The following is a 19335-nucleotide window of genomic DNA, read 5'->3' as shown; positions in this document are numbered from 1 at the left end:
TACAGTTTCCTCTCTAAAGATAGGAAATGAAATAGGAAAATGATATTTTAAAATGTCAGCGTCGGAAGAGGAGAGAGGAAAATTCTGCGTTTTTATTTAACGGGAATTTAGGAAGCTCATAATAGAAATTTTGGATATTTTGTTTTTAAATCAGACTGTGGCCTTTTCTAAAAGGTTGAGCATATGCTACCATGTGGAACCACCTGGGGTAGCTCTGTTGCTAGGTGCCCCGCCTGAAGCAAGGCAGTGCTGGTTCAGCCCAGTCTCACCCAAATCCTGACCCCCTAGAGCTGTCAGTTGGCTAGCTCTCACTAGAGTTAGACTATACATTCTTTTACAAGATCAAAAGTCGGTCTATCAGGGATCAGACCAATAGTGTGTTCAGCCTGGTGTCTGGCCCAGTAGAGGCACTAAGGGATATTTCTCTGTCTTCCTGCACACACTGAGTGAGGTAAGAGATTCCAGTAGAGCCATATTATGTTATAACTGCAACAAAGCAGATCTTGAATTAGAACTGTGTTCTGGTCTCAGGTGTTCTATTTTAATTGCTCTCAGATCTTAGACACGTTCAATCTCTGAGCCTCCATTTCCTCTTCTGCTAAATAACAACCGTCCTGCCTACCTTTCGGGGCTGCTATGAAGATCAAAAGAGTTAATGATTGTGAAAGCAGAGGGTGAATTCTCCAAGCCTGTTATCATGATCTGCTTCATACCCCTCGGTTTAAAGATCAGGGAGCCAGGAGCAGCTGAGTGATTTCCCCGAGGTCTGTTAGTGGCAGGTCTGTTAGTGACTAAGACCTACCTCTTCCTGAGCTTGGTGAGAACCGAGCCCCAGCAGAGAGATTTATAATTACCTACCAAACAGCCACAAGATTTGCTGGATTTACTCAACCACCTAATGAAGCTACAAATGAACACTGGATTCTACCAGCTCTCTTGAAATGATGTCCCAAGTATAATGAAGCGTGGTATACAATGTCAGGGGAGATCTGTAGGAACAGTCTAGCCAAATGAAGCCCGGCTTATTTATTTATTTGTTTGTTTATTTTAAAAGTTTTATTTATTTATTTGACAAAGAGAGATGACGGGAGAGGGAATACAAGAAAGGGGGAGAGGGAGAGCAGGCTTCCCACTGAGAAGGGAGCCTGATGGGAGGCTCCGTCTGGGATCATGACCTGAGCCAAGGCAGATGCTTGAAGGCTGAGCCACCCAGACGCCCCTGAAGCCCATTTTAAAAACAGCTTCCAGCACTATTTTGCTTTTTAGCTAAAGAAAGGAAAAATGCTCAGAGAATGGATAGGAATTTGAATGAAGAAAATGAAAACTATTTCTTACTGGCTTTCATTAATGTTACAGTCGTCCAACAAATCATTCTCTTCTTCCTAAATTCTCCTTTTGCCCGAGTTGGTGAGCCTGTCAACATGAATCCTTGAGGTGTTCACTCACACTTAGAGTCTCTAGGGTTAACAATTAACGAGTGATTGTCATGCCTTAGCCAAAAGGACTCTCAGATCTTACAGTCTATCCTATTGTGTGTCTGTCTTATGTATTTGTCTGTTTGCTGCTTTCCACAGAGAAATTTGAAGCTGTTCATACAAATAGATGCTCTGTCCAAGAATGAGATAAAATGGAGTGAGATAAAATGGAGTGAGAAATTAAAAAAAAAAAAAATATGGGTAAGGAAATGTGGTGAACTGCCAGACAGAGATACCCAGTAGCCCAACTCACTTGCCAGTAGTAGTCGGTAGAGGGTGGGGTGGGTGGGGAGGGGAGGAACAAAACCAAAAAACCGAAAAACAAATGCGAAGCCTTCCAGAAGTCAAGAGCAAAGACAGTTTTGCTACTGGTGATTGCCATTTGGTTCATACTCTGCAGCCTTCGTGGGGCTGGAGGGAAGGGGCAGAAGGCAAGCTTGGCCTACAGCCAGCACCACACATGCCTATGGAGTGGTACTAGTGAAAGCATTAAAGTGCACCTTGAACTCCGAATATTCACTTGTAAAACATCCATCTGTCATCCACCCACTGAGCGCAGTGGGTTGTCTGCTTCACTTCTCCAGTCAGTGCCCGATTTACAGATTCTCCTACCTCAAGCAAAGTGGGCACTATCCAAATTCAAAGGTTGTGTTTGCTCTCATGGAAGCCACTTGGAGAGTCTGCTGCCCTTGCTAATTCACTGCCCTAGGCAACTGCTGGTTTCCTCTCTGTTCTTTTCCCAGCCGGAATCATTGTTCCAACTTATTTGTATGAGTTAATGCTTCTCCATACCCAGAAGCCTATTCCAGAGCCCACTCATTAGTCAGATCTGTTTTTTCACTGATCAATTATATTCTTTTGTACACTAGCTAATCTGAAGGAAAGCGAGTTAGCTAATTTGGAAAAAGCAAGTATTTAAATCTTGGTAATATAATGTTCTCATGAAAAGTGCTTCTCTAAATTAGAGTCAAGTTGCATATGCGAATAATGTAAGTGGTTGTGGAATCTTAGGAACGGGTCTTTATCCCCGTGTCTCATCTCCCTAGAGTTTCCTCTCTCCTCAGGTGTACCGTATATAAACAACTTCATTCCTTGTGGGAAAAAAGGAGTGTGGAATGACAGGATGGTGGTGGGGGGGAGCAGACTGAAACATTTCGTAGTAGGCAAAGAATGGGCGCTACCAGTTGGGCAGTTTGATTTAGCTGTGTCTATAATCATTACTTAGTGATAATTTTTATCACCATCTGCCTTGCTAATCACGTTTTAAAAACTAGGACCTTAATTCAACCTCTACAGATTGTTTGTTTTAAACTATTTGGTCTATCTAACAACTGGTGAGCAATTACCAGAACCTTTCAGAGAAAATTTTTAATTCATTTACACAGACTTGAATGTTTAAATTACATGAACATATCATCACTTTTATTTTAGTCAGTTTTCTTCTCTTGTTTTGATCTGCTGTTTGACTTTTTGCCTTGCCAACCCAGATTCAACTGTCTTCAAAGATGTCTTTAGCTATCATTTAAAAAATCAGCTCCCTTTTCTTTGGATAATTCTGCAACCTGGAGAATTAAAACAACATTGTCTACTTGTGCTGTTGACTCATGTGCAATCTTCAGAAAAATACATCGTTTTCATGTGGCTGATTAGGTTTTGTAGCAAGGTTCTCATAAACATATGCTCTTTGGAGAGTAGCAATAATTCCTTCTGTTTTTCTTTCCTATTCTTTGAAATATACAATGTGGAGGATGTAAATTATTAAAGTTCTCTACACCTGTAAAAATTTATCTCATATGGCAAAGATTTTTGTTATCTTTATTGAACAATACAGTTTATGAAAAAAAAAAAACCCTGTAAATTTATAAAACTGATATCTATTGGAATGTTTTCTATGGATTCTAGGTTTTTTTTTTTTTTTTTTCTTGTCCATCTGTTGCCATAAACTAACAAATGAGAAACAGCGATTATTATGAAAGCAGAATCACCAAAGAGTGGTTCTCTCCAGTTTTGGAATAGGTTATACTATTTAATATTCATCTTTATCTGAAGATGTCAAATATCAGAAATCTCAATGCCTCTGTGAGGTAGATAATTTTATGTTATTTTGCAGGGAAGGATAATGGTATACTGAGAGGTAAACTAAGTCCTGGGGTCATATCACCATAGCACAAAGTAAGATTTTAAAGTTCAAATTCAAGTATGATCTGCAATCAAACCACATCAACAGAGATTCCCAGATTTTGACACCAAGGCAATGTTTATTTGACATAAAGATAGGGAGGTCGACTGGCTAAAATTTTTCTCCATCTCTCCAGTCTTCCCTCAACTTAATCAAATAAAACATAAGGCTTTTCTTGCTCTCCCAAAAGTTGCATCTGTAAAACAGGGATGATAATACTAATACTTACCAAGCAGAGTTGTTTTGAGGAAGAAATGAGAAAATGGAAATATCTTATTACAGACACTGGCACTTAGTAAGGTATTCAATCAATGTTAACTGCTATTAACATTATGATCAGCTCATAAAGAAAATAAATGGAGGACCTCAAAACCCCTGACTTGGGGCATATTAAAAGAATGTTCGCTTACTTTGCAAAAGAGAAAGTTTCTATTGTTTTTTCCAAAAGATTGGAAGGGATAAAGTACTCTTCTGTGTTCTGTCACGTATTATTACCTTATCTAGTATCTATGCATTTATTATCCATCATTATCTGTCTTCATCTTTTATCTATTGTCTATTATTACCTATTTTCCTATTTATTATGCAAGAATAAATTTCTGTCCTATAACTATTTGATTACCCATAGCCAGTTAACAAGAGTCAAAGACAGTATCATCAGGATAACAAAGGAGAGATATTGAGGAGGTAGCCAGCAACTACCTATGAAGCTGCCAATATTTGATGATTTTTGACCTAAGTAAGTGGCAATTTCAAGACTCAACCTAATAGACTCTGAATCCAGACCTATCCAAACTAAGAATTAAAAACCAGAGAGACAATGTATCTTCTACTGTTCTCACCTACTTCCAAAACATCTGAAACAAACAGCAGAAAACCAACAGTAGAATAGGAAACAGTGATTCACCACAGTAGTTCAAACTTTGGAAAATACAATTTAATTTAGCACAATCTCTGTTTATTGTATTTTTCATTTTCAAAAGCCATTTTTTAAATTTTGTTCACGTAGCCAACATATAGTACATCATTAGTTTTTTATGTAGTATTCAATGATTCATTAGTTGTGTGTAACACCCAGCACTCATCATAACATGTGCCATTTTTTTTTAAGATTTTATTTATTTATTTGACAGACAGAGATCACAAGTAGGCAGAGAGGCAGGCAGAGAGAAGAGGAGGCAGCCTCCCCGCCGAGAAGAGAGCCCGATGCGGGGCTCGATCCCAGGACCCTGGGATCATGACCTGAGCCGAAGGCAGAGGCTTTAACCCCCTGAGCCATCCAGGTGCCCCAACATGTACCATTTTAAATATAATAAATGTCATTTTCTCAATCTAAAATATAAGTAAACATCAAATGATATATATTTTTTTAATTATGGGTATTTCTAGCATGAAAGCCCATTGTCTTTTAATGGGACAAAGGTATTTTAAAAATTTACGGTAGATCACAGGCACCTGGGTGGCACAGTCAGGTAAGCCTCCAACTCTTGGTTTTGGCTCAGGGTCTTGGGATCAAGCCCCGGGGTTGGCTCCCTGTTCAGCACAGAGTCTGCTTAAGACTCTCTCTTCCTCTGCTCCTCCCTCCAGCTCACTCTCTCTCTCTCCAATAAATAAATCTTAACAACAACAACAAATTATGGTAGATCCACCTTCATTTTTAGAGGACAAGATTTTTTTTTTTTTAAGATTTTATTTATTTGACAGACAGAGATCACACATAGGCAGAGGCAGGCAGAAAGAGAGAGGAGGAAGCAGGCTCCCCACTGAGCAGAGAGCCCGATGCGGGGCTTGATCCCAGGACCCTGGGATCATGACCTGAGCCAAAGGCAGAAGCTTTAACCCACTGAGCCACCCAGGCGCCCCCAAGATTATTTTTAATAAAATTTGGTACTGATTTTGACCATAATTTTTTTTTAATATTTTATTTATTTCTTTGACAGAGACGGATCACAAATAGGCAGAGAGGCAGGCAGAGAGAGAGGAGGAAGCAGGCTCCCTGCCGAGCAGAGAGCCCGATGTGGGGCTCGATCCCTGGACCCTGAGATCATGACCTGAGCCGAAGGCAGAGGCTTTAACCCACTGAGCCACCCAGGCGCCCCCATAATTTTTATTATGTGTTAAATAGCTCTAATTTTGAAGAGTATTTTTTTTAATTTTTTTTTCAAAGATTTTATGTATTTATTTGACAGACAGAGATCACAAGTAGGCAGAGAGGCAGGCAGAGAGAGAGAGAGAGAGAGAGAGAGAAAGCAGGCTCCCTGCTAAGCAGAGAGCGCGATGCGGGGCTCGATCCCAGGACTCTGGGATCACAACCTGAGCTGAAGGCAGAGGCTTTAACCCACTGAGCCACCCAGGCACCCCTTGAAGAGTATTTTTTATAACATAATTTTATACCTTCCTTCTTGCTGCTTTCTGCTTCCTCAATTGGTCACCTAGCTAACAGAGTTCTATTTGAAACATGGCTTCCTCATCAAAAGGGAGAAGTCAACAGGCTTCTTTAAAGATTTTATTGTATTTTTAATTTTTTTATTTGACAGAGAGAGATTTCACAAGTAGGTGGAGAGGGAAGCAGAGAGAGAGAGAGAGGAGGAAGCAGGCTCCCTGCCGAGCAGAGAGCCCGATGTGGGGCTCAATCCCAGGACCCTGAGATCATGACCTGAGCCGAAGGCAGAGGCTTTAACCCACTGAGCCACCCAGGCGCCCCCAACAGGCTTCTTAATGCCGTCTTGGAAGTTGGGATTATGATACTTCTGCAGACCTCTTTTTTTCAGACAGGCTGAGCAGCCATCCATTATAGTGTGTACGTGTTCTCCCAGGACGGACTAACCTCCAGCATACCAATAAAACCATGACAGGGGTGCCTGGGTGGCTCAGTGGGTTAAGCCTCTGCCTTCAGCTCAGGTCATGATCCCAGGGTCCTGGGATCGAGCCCCGCATCCGGCTCTGTGCTCAGCAGGGCGCCTCCTTCCTCCTCTCTCTCTCTCCGCCTGCCTCTCTACTTGTGATCTCTCTCTGTCAAATAAATAAATAAAATCTTAAAAAATAAAACCATGACATGCCCTCCAACACACAATTACATTTCGCTGAGGTTTTCAGGTGTGACATCTTTAAGAGAATTTCATATGCAAAAGTTTCACGAATCACGCACTCTGGCAAATTACTGGGACACTAGTCTCAGCTGGATCTCTTTGGGAAAACAAGCTGGATATTAACATGAGGGTTTTTGAAAGGCTCCCTATGGCACCTTTGCTGAAAAGATATTAAACCAAACAGCTGCTGATATGGAAACCGGCTGTTTGAACTGTAACTCGGTTAGATATGTTAATAGGGGAAGAGTATGATGTCTGACGAACGTGACGCAGGAAATGACTAAACAGATCATGCTTATTACTTTGCAGTATTCCTGAGGCTGGGGAGGTGGTAAGGGTGTTATCGTGTGGCACTAAACAGTAACCCAGGGCAGCGACACTTGAAAGGGACCATTTCTTTGTCCTTTCTAGAGTTTCTGGCATTATAAATATTAACTCGTCCAAGATCCTGCTTCATAGCAATCACTGGTGGGACAAATGAAACATTTTGCAACATCTTTTAAAAAAACAATCCTATCAGTGTTGCAGAGCTAGTTTTATTATCCTGCTTTCTAAAAAAGCAGTGAGGCCTCAGTAGCTCTGGCAGAATTTCCATAAAGGTGATGGAATCTGGCCCTTGAATGATGCAAAAAGATGCATGCATGGATTTTGCAAATTCATGCTTCCACATACATAAATGATGGATTGAACCCAGGTTTTTAACTGTTTGGATTTTAAAAATAAATACAGATACCTCAGTATGGAATTTCATTTAACAGTATCAAAAGTTGGGGCGCCTGGGTGGCTCAGTCAGTTAAGTGTCTGCCTTTTGCTCAGGTCATGTTCCCAGGGTCCTGGGAGAGAGCCCTGTGTTAGGCTCCCTGCTCAACAGGGAGACTTTTTCTTCCTTCTCCCTCTGCCACTCCCCCTGCTTGTTCTCTCTCTCTCTCAGATAAGTAGGTAAAATCTTAAAACAAAAAACAAAAAACAAAAAACAAAAAAAAAAGAGAAGTTAAGCATATAAAAATGTACTAGGGCTCTGTGCACCATTGATCTTTCATAATATTAGAAAAATGGAAGAAAGTATATTCCCTTACAAATACTCTCATTTTTTAGAAAGATTTTATGTATGTATTAGAGAGCACAAGCAGGGATAGGGGAGTGGCGGGGAAGAGGGAGAAGCAGACTCTCCACTGAGTAGGGAGCCCAACTCAAGGTTCCATCCGAGGACCCTGAGATCGTTAAGATCATGACCCGAGCCAAAGGCAGATGCTTAACTGACTGAGCTGCCCAGGTGCCCCACAATTACTGTCATTTTTTAACCAGTAGAAGAATCATCAGTTATGCAAAAATGTCTGTAAGTACAAAATAAGTAATTTCCAGCATAACCCAAGACCATTGATGATAAATGGAAGAAATATTTACTAAGCCAGGGTCAGGCAAACTTGGCCCTAGGGCCAATCCATCCCCCAGCTGACCTGGGAGCTAAGGGTGTTTTTTATGTTTTTAAAGGGTTGTAATAAAGCAAAGAAGAATCATCAGTGACTGTTCATAGCTGGGAACGTCTAAAATATTTCCTAATTAATCTTTTGCAGAAGAAGTTTGCTCACCCTTGTAGTAAGCAGTTGCAAACTCTGTTTTGGACCTGCGTTTTCCATCTGAGACCGTGGGGAAGATGAATAAAGCCTTCCGTGCCTGTAAGTAGTTTCTGCACTCCAGGGGCACAGGGCTAGTCAATAACTTAGACTGTGAAAGATGATGGCGTCAGATAAGGACTTAAAAGAAATAGGCCCCAGGGTTGGTGGGGAAGTAGGGAGTGGCCTGTTGGGGGGAGGCGGGTGATTCTTAAAATGAACCTTGAAGGTTCTTGGGGGGATACAGGAAGGTAGAATGAAGAGGGGATTGGAAAGACCAGAAGGCAGAGTGATTCACTCTCAGAAGCACTTGGGTGGCTGATGGTGGCCTACCAGACTGGAACGTGAGGTTGGGGTTGCGTGACAGAGGTCATGATCGGGAGCTTGTATGGAATCCAGAGATTCGTTCTCTTAGAGACTGAAAGGACAATGCATGCTTTTACTTTGGTGTCTGGTATTACTGTATTCTCGTGCTGTCACAGGGAAGTGTTTTATTATAATCGGTGAAAAGGGAGGGGGATAGGCCTTCTTGGGCCATGCATCTAGTAAATGAATAGCTTTTGGCTGTAGGTCAATGAATAGCATGAGTATACGCAGTTACGAAGTCACCATTAACAAATAAAGCTGGTAGAGTTTCAATGTACCCATCGGAATTTTTGAAAGCCTATTTTCCAGGCAGTTCAAACAGAGGTGAGGCAGCTCAGGTTGGCGGGGCTGCCGGGAACACCCAGTTCTGAGTTTGCCCCTGACTCAGTGCATGACCTTCGGCAAACCACTCAACTTCTCACTATCTCGGCTTCCTTGGCAATAAAATGGGGATAACAGACCTTAGCCACCTTACAAGAGTGTGACGAAGAGTAATAAATGTCTGCAAAACGCTTTCAAGATAAGTGCTCCTGAAAACTGGGGGTTGGGGGGGGCAGGAGAAGTTCTCTTCCAAGAGTTTAGAGGAAAAATGAGATTTTCAAAATTAAAGTAGGACACTTCAGCTTCTGAGAGCCAAGAGCTTTGTAAAAACAGAAAGGATTGTGGATGATACAGAACCTACAGATTGCTAAAGGTACCTGTAAACTACCAGTAGAATTCTGTGACTATATTCTCTCAATTAAAATCAGGAGACAAATTACTTTGGTTTAATGGCGGGAAAGAATACTGAAAATCAGACAACACCACCCAAGACAAGGTGGCCACATAGGGCTGCTCTATCTGTACCCCAAAGCTTAGAATGTTCTGCTTGGTTCTCCTGTGTATTGTTCAGTTACAAAGTTGCAGAGAGAAAAAAAAAATCCCTTTCTCCACTTCCTTTTCTCTTCAGACTTTCATGATCAGTACTAGAGCGGGACCATAGAGGCAACGTCTACTGGGACAGAAGGGCTGCCTCATAGCTAACCAGCTGTCATTGGCCCTTAGAGGCTGAAAGAGATCCTGACGTTTCTAAAGAAAGTTGAAGAAAACCCTGGGATACACCTTACTGTACCTGGAGCAGACCACTGGGGATAGAAGACATGCTCCGCGCTGCTCTGGACATTTGGAGTGGTGAAGTATCCCTTCAGATGCTTGCTGTCCCTTACCCCCACCCCTTTTTTTCTTCTCCCTCCCCTCCTTCCTTTTTCTTGTTCTTTCTCTCTCTCTTCCTTTCTTTCTTAAAGAAATCTTTACTTTATAATTGGCTAAACTGGAGACACAAGACAAAATCGTTCAATTTGCAATTTGCTATCTTGTTGGCAGGACACTAGCTCAAAACCACAGAGCCCTGAGTTTGACCCTAGCACTCTGTGGCTACTGATGACTCATCCCGATAATTATCAGATTGAATCTTCTCTACTGGTTTGGTAATAACAATGAGTGGAAAAAGAACTTCAATCAGATGTTCATGCCTAATAATCGGTCTCCTGATTGCCTTTGTAGACTCATGGTTCTCTTCTTTTTCCTGGTATGTATAAGACAATATGCTCTTGATGCAACCCTCGGGTGTTTTTTTGTATGGTCAAAAAACATAGATAAGGCTGTTTTCGGGTCCTTGGAGAATGCTGCCCGAGTAGAGGTGGGAGCCACTAGACACAAGCACCAGTCAGAGGTGGCTGGAATGGGAGGTGCCCTCTGATGAAATCTTGATTTTATGGGGCCTTTCTTTATAAAAGGTTTGCTAAGTAGGAAAGTTAAGCTGCAACTTAACTGCCAAGATTCTGCCTTGGATTTTGGAGCTCTGGGTCCACGGATGTTCCTTTCCATCCCATCCATTTATAACTTTCATTTCTTTTTTCTCAAAGTAAAGAAAACGGACCTCCGTGACTCAATGGCATGCCAAGGCCATCTGAGCCTTCCCAGTGTTCCAAAGGAAGTTACTGATTTGAATTCAGATGCTTAAACAATTAGTCTCTAAGACGGCAGTTTGCAGCTTCCTTAAAGTACTGGTGTGGGTTTGGAGAGGAATTTAGCTTGTTGATTAATTTTTTTAATTTTTCAATTCCTGGTTATTCATCTGCTTGTGTGTGTGTGGTCTTTTGAGCTTGGTACTCTGCTGAATGAATCTCTATGTCAAAGTAAAATGGGAAGAAGACCAAATTTCTGTTCAGTGGAACTATGCATTTTCTGACATGGAATCACTTGCATATCCTTAGTAAAAATCATATATGGATGGCCCACAATAACACTCAATGATGTATATAAGTTATATGCACATAATATATAAAATATACACTTTTATTCTTATATATTTAAAAATATATTTATATATATACATATATGATAAATATAAAGGTATATACATGCACCAAAAAATTATATTATTCACAGCAACACTAGTCACAATAGTCAAAAATTAGAGACTACTCACATGTCCATCAACTGTAGAGTGAAAAAATAAACTGTGGTTTGCTTATATGATGGCACGTTGCATAGCCATGGGAAAGAATGAGCTCCTGCTACACACAACATAGATGAATTTCACAAACAAAATGCTGACCAAAAGAAGTCAGACACAAAAGGACACATACCTATGAATCCATTTATCTGAAGTCTGTAAACAGTCAAAATTAGTCTGTGGAGATGTATTCTGATAGAAATCTGAAAAGTGGGTTTCTTTGGGGTGGGGGATAGAGTTCCTAAAGTGAGCTCCTAGAGTTTGGTGGTGGTTACACAAGCATGGAGCTGTATCATAATGATTTGTAAACTTTTCTGTATGTATGGTCTATTTTAATGAAGGTTTATCTTGAAACATGCATAGTCATTATTATCAGTTTGAGTGTAGTGTTATTTCACTTTTCACCAGAATGAAAGAGATCAGTATTGTGCGAATGCTCTTAAGCTGCAAATGACAGGAGACCCAACTCAAAAGTGGTTTAAACCAGGGGGTGGCAAACTTTTCCTACAAAGGAAAAATAGTAAATACCGTAGGTTTTGGGGGTCGTGGGACTTCTTGTGAGTACTCAGCCTGTGTTGTAGCAGGAAAGTACTCAGCCTGTGTTGTAGCAGGAAAGCAGCCACAGAAAATATGTAAACAGAGGGGCAGGGCTGTGTTCTAATAAAACTCAAGAGAACTTGGGGATAGTCTTAGAATTCTGCCATCCACCAACCCTAACCTGTAACATCAAATCAGGTCATAGCACAGAAGAAAATGGCACATTCATTTTCTTTATTTGGCATTCTCCTTGCTTGGAGGATTTATGCTTAAAATCCAACTCCATAAAGACAATGATAACATGGAAGTCTTGGAAAACGTTTACCTATTTGCTATAGCAAGATGGTCAAAGTACCAGATAAAATACTGAAATATTTACATAAAAACAATCAAAGTGGTGAGGGTTTTTATTCATTTTAAATGTTATTTATTTATTTCTAGACTAAGTAATACACTAACAACATTCACATATCCGAAAATAAAGGAATGGGAAGAGAAAATCTCTTTCCCAGTTGTTTCTTTTCTGGAGACAACTGATGACTGCAGTTTCTGGTTTACCTTTTACTTTGCAATAGGTCATGGAAATCTTCACATCAGTATATAAAGAGTTGCCTCATCCTTTTTGACAGCTGCATAATGTTCCATTATAGAGCTGTAGCCCCAATTCACAGATTTCCTATTGGTAAGCATTTAGATTATTCCTAATCTTTTGCTATTACAGAAAATTATGTATTAAATAACTTAGTACCCACATTATTTCACACATGCTCAAGCACACAAACAGGATAAATCACTGAAAGTGGAATTGCTGCATTAAAATATAGGTCCATTTATGATTTTGATATATACTCTCAAATTGCCCATGATGGTATTGCACTGATTTAAACTTTCAGCAGGAAAATTGGAGTGCCCATTTACCATGCTTGTTTCAACAATGAATTTAATTTCATCTTACCCAATCTGACAGGTGAAAATGATATCTAATTATGAGTGAACTAGAACTTCATTCTGTTTATTTCTTTTTCTACAAACTATCTCTTTTTTATTGAAATACTGATCTTTTTCTTATTAATTTATAGGAATCCTTTATCTGTTATATGAATTGCAATTTTTTCTAAAGTTTGTTTTTTGCCTTTCAACTTTGCCAATGTTTTGTTGTTGTTCTGCCATACAGAAGTATTTGATTTTATGTATATATCCAATTTTTTATGGACTCTGGCTTCTATTCTATACTTCAAAGGACCGACCCTAGTCTGAGATTATAATTATTTATTTATTTATTTTTAAAGATTTTATTTATTTATTTGACAGAGATCACAAGTAGGCGGAGAGGCAGGCAGAGAGAGAGGAGGAAGCAGGCTCCCCACTGAGCTGAGAGCCCAATGCGGGGCTCAATCCCAGGACCATGGGATCACGACCTGAGCCAAAGGCAGAGGCTTTAACCCACTGAGCCACCCAGGCACCCCCTGAGATTATATTTAAAAATTACCTGACAATTTATTCTGGCATGCTCAGAATTTTCTTTCCCTTTCTTATTTCTAAAAATGTAATCCATCTGAATTTATGGCAAAAGGTGAAAGGTTTGAATCCAACTGTAATGTTTTCTCCCCAGAGAGCTGTTCAGTTGCTTGAACAGCATTTATTGAATGGGCATCTCTCTCCACTGATAAGAAATATCATTTTATCTTATACTAAGTTTCTTTTTGTATTTGAGTCAATTTCTGTTCCATTGTTCTATCTATTCATGAAGCATGCCTTTTTTAATGATTGTAGCTTTACATTTTAGTATCTAATGCAGTTAGGTTAACCATTGTTTTTCTTTTTCTTTTTTTTAAAGATTTTATTTATTTATATGACAGAGAGAGAACTCACACAAGCAGGGGGAGCAGCAGGCAGAGAGAGAGGGAGAAACAGGCTCCCCACTGAGCAGGGAGCCGGACAGGGGACTCTATCCCAGGATTCTGGGATCATGACCTGAGCAGAAGGCAGATGCTTAACTCACTGAGCCACCCAGACTCCCCAGTCCTTGTTTTTCTTTTTCAGGATTTTCCTGCATACTTTGGCATGTTTATTTTTCCATATTAATGTTATAATCAGTACATATAATTTAATAAAAACTTATTTTCAAGTGATATGTATTTTTTTACATTTAGAGATAATTTGGGGAGCATTGACCTCTTTATAAAGTCTCTTTTATCTAAAAACATAAATACCCTTCTATTTGTTCAAGTCTTCTTTTTGACCCTCAGTAGCTTTAAAAATCTTCTTCATGTAGTTCTTCATTTCTCAAGTTTATTCCCAGGAATTAAATCTTTTTTGTTGCTAATACAAATGAGGCCCTTTCTTCCATTTTATTTTCCAACGCATTGTTGTTTCAAGGACATTTAAAAACCAAGGGAGAAAAAAAAATTATTTTTAGCTAAATAAATGGAATTTTCTAAACCATAATAAGTAACCATAGCAGTTGTAATTTAATTCTGTTCAGAATAGTTGCAAAAGGAAAAAAAAAATCCCAAATTCATACAAGTAGAAGGATATTAGGAATAAATTAAAATATCTTTTTAAAGTTGTTTTTTTGCTTCACATTTTAATCTTAAAATAGAATCCATATAATTTTCTCGTTCTCACACATCACTCACTGTTCATCTTTTGCCTGGTAGGGTACACATGTTGTTTTTGCCCAGGGCTTCTCAGGGTGCTCTGCTAATTGCTTACCTCTCCCCAGGGAAAGTCTGGCAGCTCAGCTATTCTCTTCTTTCTCACCTAGATCTTATGGGACAAATGCTGCTGGGAACTAGAGCTTACAGCTCACGTGGAGGAGATGGCTGATGCCTCCCGGGCTCCCTCCCCTCCTGGCACCCACCTGCCAGTTCCCTTCGACAATAGCCTGGGAAAGCAGTATGTATCCAGGAAATCCCAGCTCTACCGAGAAGAGAAGTGAGAACATTTCCGAGGTCAGCAGGAAAGAAGAAAGAGGGAATTTCTTACAGATCACTTCCAGATTTGCAACCATGGTAGAATACAGGATGGAGGACTAAGTTGTCTGGGAGGGGAGGGGAGGCTGGAGCTGGGAAGACACTGGGCTGTGTAGCCTTGGGGGAGAGTTTTCCTTTAGTGAGTGGCCACATTAGAGTCTTGGTTCTCATCCTTAGAACTGAGTTCGTTGACTGTCTGACTTTGGAATAACCATTAACTGGGCTAGGAGAAGAAAGAGTGGGTGACTTCCTGCCTCTCCTTTGATGCGGGGAAGGGACTGGAGGCCATAGTCTTCTCTTCCTGACAACCAAACAGCCTTTTTACAGGCAAAATCTTTACTGATCACATTGCTTAGGGTTAACTGGTGGCCTCTATTATTTATTGGAAGGCAGTCAAAAGGCCTTTTGCATAATAACACTAATAAGGAGTAGAAAGGCTACTGTATTTGGAGTACCATGCGCTGCCTCTGCCCTTTACATGAGTTCCCTTATTTTAATCCTCATGATGACCCTATAAGTCAAATATTACTGTATTTATTACTCTAATTCGCAGATGAGAAAAGTTAGGTTGAGGGAAATCACATAACATTGCAAGACACTTAATGGACTGAGCCACCCAGGTGCCCTAATGAGTACGCTTTTTATCATCACACTTAGGTCTTGTGAAAATGAATGGTAAATCTAAATATTTTGAAATAAGGATGAGCAAAGAGAGTAAAGTATTTCTTTTCTTTTTTAAAGATTTTATTTATTTTTTTTTGACAGAGCACAAGCAGGGGGAGCAGCAGGCAGAGGGAGAAGCAGACTCCCTGCTGAGCAGGGAGCCTGATGTGGGGCTCCATCCCAGGACCCCAGGGTCATGAACTGAGCTGAAGGCAAACATTTAACCAGCTGAGCCACCCAGGTGCCCCAGGTTTTTCTATATATTAAATATTTCTTCCTGTAATTTTACATGTTAATATATTCCTCCTAAAAATGTGAGCTTTACTTAATCCTGACTGCGCCCATGTCTTTGAGGGATGTTGTAAAACCCATTCACAAGCATATAATATTATTTGCTTTAAGAAACAGATATATTCACGCAGACATTGAAGTATAAGTGACAGCTCAGCCAGCATGTTTATTATACAGTATTCCAAAGTCTATTCTACTTGTGACTATAATTCTGTACTCATGGTTTGTAACATTCTTCCAGAGATGTCAGATGTGTGTATATGCCTGTGTGTGTGAGAGTGTGTGTGTGTTTATGAATAATATGATTTCCTTGTGGGTGTGAATTTCATCCTCTCTGTGATTCCTGTGCCCTAACCATATTGCTAGGCAACACAAAGCAACACACATCCCACATTCTCCTAATTCCGTTTAATGTTTCACCAGTGGACCTTTGCTTTTATATGCAAGCAGAATCACACTGGCGGGTTTAGGATTTTGGATTTTTAAATAATCAAGTGTCCACTCTGGTCAAACCAAATGACCATAGCCACGAGAAACTGGCAGATAAGAGGAAGAGCTGGCATAAGGCAAATACACATATTTGTTTTGTAAGACTTTGGTGATAGTTCATTAGTAAAATTGGATGTGGTTCTTAAAGGTGACAGCAAGGAGAGAGAGGCTTCCTTCCAAAGGACTCCTAGGACTGGAAGGGGAATTGTATATGGAATACTCTTTCTGATATTAGTGATGTTGGACACACATAAATTTGCCAGAGGAAAATCAGGTGCACATCTTCTCTGTCAAGACAGAGACCAATAGTTTCATGTCAGGCTCTAGTTTAGTAGAGTACAATGAATGTATTCATGATAATTCCTCATCATAAGTTAAAGTCATTTATAGTCCTCCTGCTCTCTGTTCCCAGGGAAAGGTCAGAGGGAGGCTTCGGTAGGCATGAAGCGTACTGGAATTTGGCCTACAGTGGACAAAAACACAGATCTTCGTCGCTACAAAAAATATCCCTTGATGTTGCCCCATCCATTCAAGCCAAACCTCAGAGAGCCCCAGGAAGAAGAACTCATAGATGTTTACAGTGCTGGTCAGCATTGTTTAAAAGGTAGGATGGCACAGGTCAGAAAGTCCTATGATGGCGCTCTGAACTAATACTCAACCTGTAAAAGCAAATGTCATATTATAATTCCTTAGTTGCAGGCTTAGGAAAAAGAACAACCAAAATTTTTGCCAGTTGGGAGATGAAAATGACATGGAAAGGAGGCCACTGGTAAGAACAACACATATGGAAAAGTATGGTTATATTCGTTACCGAAGGCTGTGTAGCAGTTTTTCCCCAAACTTTATAGTTTATTTTTTTAGTTTTTTAAAAAGATTTTATTTATTTATCTGACAGAGAGAGAGCCAGAGGGCACAAGCTGGGGAGGGAGGGACAGCAGAAGGAGAGGGAGAAGGAGACTCCCCACTGAGCAGGGAGCCTGATGACTTGGTGCTCAATGACCCTGAGATCGTGACCTGAGCCAGGCAGATGGATAACCGACTGAGCCACCCAGGCGCCCCCAAACTTAGTAGTTTAAAACAGTAAAAACATTTATTATTTCACACAGTTTCAGGGCATCTGGAGCCAAAGAGTGCCTCAGCCTATTGGTTCTATCTCTTATGAATCCACAGTTCATGATCTCTTATGAATCCACAGTTAAGATGACAGCCAATGCTGCAGTCATTTGAAGGTTTGGGGCTGGAAAATCCACTTTCAAGATGGTTTATTCACATAACTGGCAAGTCAGTGCTGGCTGTTGGCCAAAGGATTTACTTGCTCACCATATGGCTTCCTACATGTCCTCACAACACAGTATCTAGCTTCTCCAGAGTGGACAATCCAAGAGAGAGCCAGACAGAAGCCACAGCATCTTTTACAGCTCAGCGCTGGACATCATGGCCATACCTTTCTGCAGTGTCTGCTGGTTACACAGGTCATCCCCATTCTGTGCCACAGCAGAGCACATACAGGTGGAAACATTGGGAAGTGGGAATTTGGGGGGCTATCTTGGAGGGTGGCCACTGCAATGATAGAGACATTTCTGTGCATACATGATGGAGAAGAGATTCATGTGTTGGCTGAGTGATTGATTTTTTTAAAAAGATTTTATTTATTGTCAGAGAGAGAGAGAGAGAGCATAAGCAGGCAGAGTGGCAGGCAAAGGCAGAGAGAGAAGCACGCTCCCCGCTGAGCAAGGAGCCCTATTTCAGGACTCAGTCCCAGGACCCTGGGATCGTGACCTGAGCTGAACGCAGTGGCTTAACTGACTGAGCCACCCAGTTGTCCCTGGCTGAGTGATTGATTGCACTGGACCAGTGGTCTCAATGCTAGCTGCAAACAGTTGCCTGTGTCAGAATGACCTGAAGGCACTTCAAATAATATTGGTTTCCATGGCCTCTTCCCCAAATAGTCTGATTAAATCAGGGATGATGCCCAGATTTGAGAATTACTGGATTAGGTGATGTGCAAGGTCAAGCCCAACCTTAACCTTGTTCCCCAAACTTTCCAGATGATAGGTGTTACCCAGGGAGTTTGTTTAAAATACAGATTTCCAGGCCCTACCTCCAGCTTCATGAATCAGAACCCCAAGTGAAGGCCCTAAAAATCTGTATTTCTGCTTAATTTTTGAGAAAGTTTGGACCAAGTCATTCAACATGACTGGAAATTCTAAAAGGTATCAAAGAATGTTGTTAGAAAGTGTCTTTCTCAACTTTGTCCTCCCCAAATCCCAGTTCACCTTCCTAGAGAGGGTGATCAGTATTAACTTTGTATGTGTGTATTCTTCCAACAATAAATGCACACATATAAATGTGCAGATATATATACATTTTTTATTTTAAAGATTATAATTTATTTGTTTATTTGACAGAGAGAGAGAGAAAGAGAGTGCTCGAGCACAAGCAGGGGAAAACAGCGGGCAGAGGGAGAAGCAGGCTCCCCGCTGAGCAGAGAGCCCGATGGATGCCGGACTCCATCCCAGGACCCTGGGATCATGACCTGAGCTGAAGGCAGATGCTCCACCGACTGAGACACCCAGGCACCCCTAAATGTGTATATTTTTGAAATTTCTTCTTCTCTTTTTAAAAACAAATTAAAAATCAAAAGCATATGTGGTCAAAAGCAAGTTTGTTCCTGATCCTAATCACTAGCGCTCCTCTTCAGACTCGAACCCTTTTTCCAGTTTCTTGTGGTTCCAGAGCCAGGACTATGTCATTTTAATAGGCGACTAAGGCATTCTTACAGCCCGGTGTGTTTAGGACACTGTAAGTCTATTTTAATATTTTTATAATATATAATAATATAAACTATTATAATAAGTTGACATAGCTAGAAAACTTCATTTGGCTTCTTCTCAGTTGTATAACACTCATTTAGTTGAACTCTACCTTGGATATTACATTTAGATTCTTTCATTTAGCCATTACTTACAAGGGCCTGTGATGTGCCTGGCCTGGCCTGGTCAGTGGTGAACAGTGAACCCAGCACACAGAAACCCACAATAGAGGAAACAGCTACTCTCAGTGCAAGTGCTATGAGAAAGGGGGGGAAGGGCACCCCAGCAGCACATTGGCACTGGAGGTGGGTGAGGCTCCTGGAAGGAAGAGGTTTCCACAATGGGGCA

At 40.7% G+C, this 19335-nt stretch overlaps 1 long non-coding RNA gene across 5 annotated transcripts; it reads left to right on the top strand.

Annotated features, from left to right (window-relative positions):
- Positions 1-8064: 8064 nt before the first annotated feature.
- Positions 8065-18612, top strand: LOC111144284. Of its 5 annotated transcripts, none has more exons than XR_002640379.1 (8): positions 8065-8079; positions 8318-8419; positions 9672-9892; positions 10085-10289; positions 12332-12438; positions 14524-14710; positions 16587-16943; positions 17527-17827. It is a non-coding gene; the product is annotated as an uncharacterized LOC111144284 (long non-coding RNA). The 5 variants fall into 5 exon arrangements; XR_002640381.1 differs by lacking the exon at positions 8065-8079 and adding an exon at positions 18583-18612 and having other exon boundaries at positions 8311-8419; positions 17527-17683; XR_002640382.1 differs by lacking the exon at positions 8065-8079 and adding an exon at positions 17834-17844 and having other exon boundaries at positions 8311-8419; positions 17527-17683.
- Positions 18613-19335: the final 723 nt, after the last annotated feature.

Source organism: Enhydra lutris, unplaced genomic scaffold, assembly GCF_002288905.1.
Source record: "Enhydra lutris kenyoni isolate GAN:26980312 unplaced genomic scaffold, ASM228890v2 scaffoldscaffold10, whole genome shotgun sequence".
In the NCBI taxonomy this organism is placed as follows: Eukaryota; Metazoa; Chordata; class Mammalia; order Carnivora; family Mustelidae; genus Enhydra; species Enhydra lutris.
This window is presented reverse-complemented; position numbering and strand designations above follow the sequence as displayed.